Genomic DNA, 7,720 nt, shown 5'->3' with positions numbered 1-7,720 from the left:
TGCCAATCCTTAATGGGGAGCGGGGGACAAAGGCTTAAAACAGAACTTCCTCTTTTGGGTGGAGCTCTGCTTTAAGGGAAGTGGACCAGAATGTTTCAGACTACTGTAAGAGGATGCCCAATCACAGAAAAAGCAGGGTCTCTTCTTTCACCAACAGAGTTGGCCTTCCACTTATATATGGAGCTACAACACCAGAGCACAGAAAAAAAAAAGGAGAAGGGGAGGGGGGGCGGAGTGTAATCAGAAGTCCAACCCCAATATATATATTTTTTTAGAGAGGGAGAATATTTTTATGTCACACAGTATTCACATAGCAGTTTTTTGATACAATTTAATGACCTTTAATACACAAAAACACAATATAATACCCAATTGTTTAGTAAAATATAAAAGATGGTGTTACGGTAGTAAATAGATAACTAAAATGTCATGCTTTAAAATTGCGCTTGCTTGCAGAATGGCGCCAAAATACTGTACTTAAAATCTCCAAAGGCAATGCTTTAACCTGCCTAGCGGTCTGATTATGTCAGTATTTCTGTGCTCAAAGCGGTACATTTTTTGCATGGAAATATGTATTTTTTTTATTGTAGGCCTGTCATTTTTAGGAATAACTCACTGAAATCTGTCCGAACAAGAGTCTAGTAAACATCCCCGATATGTTAAAATTTGAAACACAAAATCATAAATTATATTTTAATAAATAATCAAAAAAATAATATAATAATAAATTTAATTCAATAATATAATCAAACCAAAAACACTGAAATTTGAAATAGAGTGCCAAGTTCGCACATCACTGAGCAAAGTCGCAAAATTGTTTTCAGTGTCTGATGACGAATTTCTCCATGAATCATCACTCAATTCTGCAAGTGGTTCTGATTTACTATCGCTGTTCTGTAGCTGGTCTAAAACCGATTTTGACCTAAAGGGACACTTTTTGGACGCCATGGACTTTTCTCAGTTTCCAGGCAGAAAGAACAGTAAAAATGCAGGCAGGGCACAGGACAAAGCACTAGGGACAAAATGTATGTGAAATGGTTTGATACAGTAATGTTTTACTATGTGATTTTAGTGTATTTAGTGAATGTCACTTTTTCACATTTTTAAATTTCCAGCCGTTTCGTCCCCTGTACGTCCCGACGTCGCAGGGAACGGAACCCAGAAGACAGATGCTGACATCGGCCGGAGGACATTGCCGGAGAAACTGCAGAAAGGACATCGTGGGAGCGCAGGAGAAGGTAAGTGAAGAAGAGATCCTGTAGCAGTGCTGCATGGTATTCCCGAGTGTAGCTCAGGGTTACCGCTTGTGGTGCTGAAACTTTACCCCGAGCTACACTCGGGAATACCTCCAGGGAGGTTAAAAGCTTTTACAGGTTACCAGTGGAGAGTTACAGAGGAGATCTGGTGCTAGAACTATTGTTCTCGCTCTGACATTCGCAGCAATACATCACATCAAATTTACATAGGAGTGTGGGACCAACGCATGCATTCGCTTTTGCACGCGATCATGAGGGGTTGGAACTGCTGTAAAAAAACATTTTTTATTTTAATTTTTTTAAATTTTTACACTGTTTCTTTAATTTTTTTCTATCACTTTCATTGCTTTCAAAAGGAATGTAAACGTCTATTGTGATAGCTATAGGCAGTGACAGGAACTCTTTATGGAGAGATCTGGGGTCTATTAGACCCCAGATGTCTCCTCTGCCTTTAAAAGCTTTTGATCACACCATGATCAGTGTGATCAGATGCTTTTCTATTTTGCAAATGGTGCTGTTTACATCCAGAGAAACTGGAAGTGATGAAAATGCTTGTCACTTCTGGCTTCCTTTACCGTAGAGATCATCAGAACCTTCCAGTCGGACAGAGAACCCAGAGAAGCACCGGTGGGTGTGGGGGGAAGATGGCGACCCTTCCCACCACCTGTAAATGCAGTCCAGCAGCTAACTAGCCGCTAGAATGGCTTTAAAAAAAAAAAAAGCTGGCTGCCGGCAGAAAAAAAACAAGCTGCAGGCATCATCCTGGTATACCAGTTGAAAGCAGTAGGGTTGGTGCGGCTGCTGGATTCCTGCAGAAAGAATCTGTAGATTCTTGCTGCTGGAATGACCGGGTTATGCAATCAGCAGCAGCTGCTCAGCCCGTTTAAACTAATGACGTGCTGACAGCGGATGCCGCTGATCGTATGTAGCCGCACATAGAGCAATTAACTGCAGTTTAGGACAGATGTCTAAGCCTGGACACACCAACCTGGCTATGTGAAGGAGGTCTAAAGCTGAACTCAAGGCAGACAGCTACATACAAAGCTAAAATACTTAAGTGAAAGCTGTTTTACTTGCTAAAGCATTTGTATTTCTATCCATCCAGTCCTACGATTAATGCAGCTATGCCACTCAGCATAGACCTACTTGGCATGGCAGGGAACCTGATCTTTCTCTGTTGCAGCTAATTTCACTTGTAGGTCTCTTCTCCTTCCCTATCTTGCGACTGGACAGTGAAATGAGAAGCCGCACACCAATGAGCTCATCCCTTTATCAATCTGCTGTCTCCTCCTATCAACACAGTTTTTGAATTGCAGCACTTCTGATTTGCGCCTTGTGCTGTTTCTCCCTCCCGTCTAAGCTCTGCTCTACAGTGACTTCTAAAGGCTGATACTAAGTCAAACGCTGGTATTTACACTGCTTACACTAAGGGTCCATGCACACTAGGGGCAGAAATAATGCCGTTTAATGTGCGTTTATGAGCATTAAGCATTTTTTCTGCCCAAAAGATCCTCTCAAAAATGAGATTCTGTTGAGGTTTTTTCTCCTGCCTCTAAACAGGCTTCTCTAAATATGCCTAAAAATTCCCTAATGTTGCATGGACACATAGACTAACTAAGAGCTGCTTCTACTGCAGTGGTTCTTAACCTTGTTGGAGGTACTGAACCCCACCAGTTTCATATGCGCATTCACCGAACCCTTGTTAATTGGAAAAATAAAATATGATTTCTAAAATTCAAAACATAGGTATATATTTATACATAGGTGCACAAAATGAACAAAACCGTTAAGAACAAAGAGCAAAACCATTAAAACATGATTTTCACACAAAAACAAAAACATAATAATGAATATTTACTGCACGAATCATATGAGTCGGGTGTGGGTCTTCACCTCTGCCGAACCCGCGAGACTGACTCACTGAACCCCTGGGGTTCGATCGAACCCAGGTTAAGAACCACTGTTTTATAGTAATTCATCCCCCATAGTAATTCATCCCCCATATAGTAATTCATCCCCCATATAGTAATTCATCCCCCATAGTAATTCACCCCCCCTATAGTAATTCATCCCCCATATAGTAATTCATCCCCCATAGTAATTCATCCCCCATATAGTAATTCACCCCCCATAGTAATTCATCCCCCATATAGTAATTCATCCCCCATATAGTAATTCATCCCCCATAGTAATTCATCCCCCATATAGTAATTCATCCCCCATAGTAATTCATCCCCCATATAGTAATTCATCCCCCATAGTAATTCATCCCTCATAGTAATTCATCCCCCATATAGTAATTCATCCCCCATAGTAATTCATCCCCCATAGTAATTCATCCCCCATATAGTAATTCATCCCCCATATAGTAATTCATCCCCCATAGTAATACATCCCCCATATAGTAATTCATCCCCCATAGTAATTCATCCCCCATATAGTAATTCATCCCCCATAGTAATTCATCCCCCATAGTAATTCATCCCCCATATAGTAATTCATCCCCCATATAGTAATTCATCCCCCATAGTAATACATCCCCCATATAGTAATTCATCCCCCATATAGTAATTCATCCCCCATATAGTAATTCATCCCCCATAGTAATTCATCCCCCCCATATAGTAATTCACCCCCCATATTAATTCATCCCCCATATAGTAATTCATCCCCCATATAGTAATTCATCCCCCATATAGTAATTCATCCCCCGTAGTAATTCATCCCCCATATAGTAATTCATCCCCCATAGTAATACATCCCCCATATAGTAATACATCCCCCATATAGTAATTCATCCCCCATATAGTAATTCATCCCCCATAGTAATTCATCCCCATATAGTAATTCATCCCCCCTATAGTAATTCATCCCCCATATTAATTCATCCCTTATATAGTAGTAGTAAGTAAGTAGCAAGTAGTAAGCCAAGTCCCCCCTGTGTCAATTCACTTACCTTTGCTCCGCGCGTTCCTCTCGCCGTATTCCCGCGCCGTTCCGGTCTTCAGGGCGGACTGTGAGAGGAGCCTAGCTCCTCTCACGTTCATCACGCTGCCCCGCCTACACACATCCTGACAGCCAATCACTGGCTATCAGGATGTGAGTGGCAGCGAGACTGGCCAATCATTACATTTGAGCGCGCTGCCCTGGCTGGTTTTTTTTTTGGATCACGCTGCAGAGTCCCTGCCGCCCGAGAGGAGGGAGGGGAGCGGGCGCCCGGCACACAAGAGCCGCATTAAAGCGTGTAAAGAGCCGTATGTGGCTCGCGAGCCGCGGCTTGCCGACCACTGGGCTAAGCGATGTTGCGTGACCACCTGCAGCCAATGATGGACAAGCGGGGCATGTCATCACGAATCATATGAGTTGGGTGTGGGTCTTCACCTCCGCCGAACCCGCGAGACTGACTCACCGAACCCCTGGGGTTCGATCGAACCCAGTTTAAGAACCACTGTTCTACTGGCTGAAGGAAAAAAACACATAATGCCTGTATAAGCAGCATTTTGTATGCCCAGTGTACATGGACCCTTAAAACATTTTAATGGTTCACTGTAAAACCTGGTTCACACTTGTGCTCAAAAACGCTCAACAAACAAAGTCCCATTCATTTCAATGGCCCCTGTTCACATTTGAAAAAAAAGTACAAGCTACTTTCCAGGCAGATTTGAGCGTTTTTGTTCCCATAGACTTGAATCCAAACACCTTGAAAAATGCGACATGAGCTTTTTTTCAAGCATTTTGTTGCACGATTTTCTACTCAAACAGCAGCTCTTCATTTCTTTTTCAGCAGCACTTGACACCTTTTAGTTGAAAAAATGCCTGAAAAAACAACTATAATCTTTGTAAATCTTGCACAAAAACCCTTGAAAATGCTTGAACAATGCAAAAAATGCTTGAAAAAACACCTGAAAACGCTCAGCTAAGCGTGAATCTAGCCTAAGAGTTTAACAGATCAAAGAAATTGCACCACTCTAGGTCCCAAAACTAGCTTTTCCACTGTTCTGGGTGATGATTAATAAAGAACTTTTTCAGTTTAGCAAATGTAGGAAGAGTAAAATACAGAACCTCACACCAAAAAAACTCATCCTATTAGGTTTATTTAATGTAGCTGACTTCCAGTACAGTCCCTACACTAAGCCACGTATTCTGATGACGTTTCACCCCAATTGAGCTTATTCAAATACCTCCGTTCACAAACTTAATTCGTTCCGTGACTCGAACGAATTGATCGCGAATCGAGGTAAATTTTCCCATAGGGTTCAATGTAAATCAGGTTAATTCGTTCTGACCCCTACAAATGTGGTCGCGAACCGAATCAAATATTCCCATAAGCTTCAATGTAAATAAGGTTAATCCGTTCTGACCTTTTTTTTGTTTGTTTTTGAACCACAAAAATATGAAAGAAAGTACAGTACAGTATGAAGAGAGAGAACACTAATGTTGCTTGAGACGACTTCTGGCGTGGAGGACAGGAAGGTGGGTGGGAGGTGGTTATTGTTCGGAGGGAGAGTCCCCCTCCATAAGGACATTGGGGAGATCTCCTTCATGGGCTTGTGCCCCGGCAGTGCCTTTTCCTTCTGTGTGATATAGGTTCTGTTCAGCATCTTTATCCAGAAGAGCCCTGTTTCATCATAGCTGAACACTTGTTGAGCGACGTATCCTTCTGCCTTCATGAATTCCGCAAATTCTTGTAGGCTGCTGCAGCAGCGCTGTCAGAACTCGAAGCCTCAACATGTCTTGTCACACTGTGGGTGCTACTTCTCTTGTGGAATTTTTCAAACCACCCTCTACGGGTTTTTTTGCTGTAAATCACTGTGCAATTTCCTGTCTTTTTCACAGATCATAGCTTCACTAACGCTATCACCTGTCAGCTGTTTCTCCTACAACCACACTAACAAAAGGTTTTCCACCTCTTCCTGCACTTGCGTCCTCTGCTTGGTTACCATCGTTGCTCCTTTTGCCACATCAGCTCCTCTGATGGCAGCTTTCTATTTCAAAATAGTGGAGATTGTCGACTTCTCCATCTTGTACTCTGAGGCCACAGGAATACCACGGTGATGCTTTTCTAAAATTTCCTTCTTCAACTCAATGGTTATTTTCTTCATTTCCACTCTACACTTTCTGTTTACCACCATGCTTGCTCTGCACATTCTTGTCACCTTCATTACCGCTCTGCACGTTCTTCTCGCTTTCATTATGCTCTGTACATTTTTTGTCAACTTCATTACCGCTCTGCATGTTCTGTTCACCTTCTTTACTGCTCTGCACATTCTTGTCACCTTCATTACCGCTCTGCATGTTCTGGTCACCTTCATTACCACTCTGCACGTTCTTCTCACCTTCATTACCGCTCTGCATGTTCTTGTCACCTTCATTACCACTCTGCACATTCTTGTCACTTTCTTTATAGCGCTGCACATTCTTTTTACCACCATGCTTGCACTGCACATTCTGTCACCTTCAATACTGCTCTGCACATTCTTTTTACCACCATGCTTGCTCTCACATTCTGTCACCTTCATTACTGCTCTGCACATTCTTTTTACCACCATACTTGCTCTGCACATTCTTCTCACCTTCATTACCGCTCTGCACATTTTTTGTCACCTTCATTACTGCTCTGCACATTCTGTTCACCTTCTTTACCGCTCTGCACATTCTTGTCACCTTCATTACCGCTCTGCATGTTCTTGTCACCTTCATTACCACTCTGCACATTCTTTTTACCACCATGCTTGCTCTGCACATTCTGTCACCTTTATTACCGCTCTGAATGTTCTTGTCATCTTCATTACCGCTCTGAATGTTCTTGTCACCTTCATTACCACTATGCACATTCTGGTCACCTTCATTACCACTCTGCATTTTCTTTTCAACAACATGCTTTCTCTACACATTCTTGTCACCTTCATTACCGCTCCGCACTTTCTCCTTACCTCCATGCTTGCTTGGTACATTATGTGCTAAAAAGCACACAAAAAAGCTTTAACACAAGTGTGCACAGGGATGTACAGTACAGTACAGTATGTGCTAAAAAGCACACCAAAAAACTTCTCAGTACTGTAAGTGTCTTCACAGTATACTTTCAGTGTCTGTCTGTGACCGCGATTTCGCCTACAAAAAGCCATGACCACATGTCAGAGCAGGGAAGATGGCCGCAGCTCGTGTTCGTCAACCAAAGCAAATTTTTGTGAACTCATTGGTTCATGAGCCGAGTTGTTCATGAACAGAAGCGTTCGTGAACCAAGGTATCATTGTAATGACATTTCTGGAGACGTTCTGTACACCAACTGTGTACAGAAGTCTTCCAAGTTACCATATTGCATTGAATTTTACAGAAAATTACAGATTAAAAGGGAAAGGTGTTTTTTAATAACAATAAATTAGATTGGCTATATAGTAATTGTACTGTAGCCAGCAGCACTGTTCAGTGTATTCTGACAGTGGGGAAGTAGCTCCGTGGGAGT

General features: G+C 42.2%; 1 protein-coding gene across 2 annotated transcripts in view; it reads left to right on the top strand.

Moving 5' to 3' along the window:
- Positions 1 to 1,113: 1,113 nt before the first annotated feature.
- Positions 1,114 to 7,720, top strand: part of LOC149459335 (F-box only protein 36-like) — a 58,342-nt gene continuing 51,735 nt past the window's right edge. For both annotated transcript variants that reach the window (XM_089681208.1, XM_089681206.1), the window contains exon 1: positions 1,114 to 1,238. The gene's annotated coding sequence lies outside the window, so the exon portion shown is untranslated. The remainder of the gene's footprint in view (positions 1,239 to 7,720) is intronic.

The sequence above is a fragment of the Staurois parvus genome, unplaced genomic scaffold (assembly GCF_062004578.1).
Source record: "Staurois parvus isolate SC_StPar_1 unplaced genomic scaffold, SC_StPar_1.0 ptg000262l, whole genome shotgun sequence".
Lineage (NCBI taxonomy): Eukaryota > Metazoa > Chordata > Amphibia > Anura > Ranidae > Staurois > Staurois parvus.
This window is presented reverse-complemented; position numbering and strand designations above follow the sequence as displayed.